Raw genomic sequence first — 1041 nt, 5'->3', positions numbered from 1 at the left:
TATTCCAGAAGGCAAAAGAGCTTGGATTAAAAACAAAAAACTACCCAACTAAACTAAACATAATCTCTCAGGGGAAAAGTTGTACACACACACACACACACACACACACACACACACACACACATCAAATTTGCTGTTCAGATCTCTTTTCATCAAGAAAGTGAGATGGAGAGGAAGGGAGAGAACTTAGAACTCAAAGTTTTTAAAAATGAATGTTGGTCATCCCGTCGCCACCACCCCCGAGTCCATGGCCGGTAGCCACCGGGAACATGGTGGGCCGGAGTGGTGCCATCGGTGCCTGCGTGTGCAGGGCCCTCTTCATCGGCTACTGCATCTACTTCGACCACAAGAGGCGGAGCGACCCCAACTTCAAGAACAGGCTCCGAGAGCGAAGAAAGAAGAAACAGAAGCTTGCTAAAGAGAGAGCTGGACTTTCCAAGTTACCTGACCTTAAAGATGCAGAAGCTGTTCAGAAATTCTTTCTTGAAGAAATACAACTTGGTCAGGAATTACTAGCCCAAGGTGAATATGACAAAGGTGTTGATCACTTGACAAATGCCATTGCTGTCTGTAGGCAGCCACAGCAGTTGTTGCAAGTTTTACAGCAAACTTCCAATACTAGTGTTTCAGATGCTTCTAACTAAGCTGCCAACGATTAGCCACAGAATTGTGAGTGTACAGAGTTTGGCCGAAAATGATGTGGAATAAGAAACATGTCAATGCAATAAAATATTAATAAAAAAATTTTAAATAAATCTTAGCCCAGAAGATGAGCAGCAATGGGGGGTGGGGGAAAAGGGCAAACATGTTAGTTATGGACTACGTATTACACTGAAATCTACCAAAGTTCATTCTAACTTTGTGTAGGTAGGTTTACTTGGATTTTATTTATTTAGCTTAGTGAGAAGTGTATTTTGATAAAAAAAATTTTCACTTTATAAATACACTATGAATTATCTAAATATTAATTTCATTTGTTACTAAAATATGCAGTTGTAAGATACATATGATACTACTACATGTTAAACTCAGTGCTCATTT

The 1041-nt window shown here is 39.8% G+C and overlaps 1 pseudogene; it reads left to right on the top strand.

Annotated features, from left to right (window-relative positions):
* The first annotated feature begins 269 nt into the window (after nt 1-269).
* LOC141522731 (mitochondrial import receptor subunit TOM20 homolog) lies at nt 270-778 on the top strand (annotated as a pseudogene).
* The last annotated feature ends 263 nt before the right edge of the window (nt 779-1041 follow it).

This window comes from Macrotis lagotis, chromosome 1, assembly GCF_037893015.1.
Source record: "Macrotis lagotis isolate mMagLag1 chromosome 1, bilby.v1.9.chrom.fasta, whole genome shotgun sequence".
NCBI classification, from domain to species: domain Eukaryota; kingdom Metazoa; phylum Chordata; class Mammalia; order Peramelemorphia; family Peramelidae; genus Macrotis; species Macrotis lagotis.
Note: the sequence above shows the minus strand (reverse complement) of the source record. Positions and strands in the feature narration are given on the sequence as shown.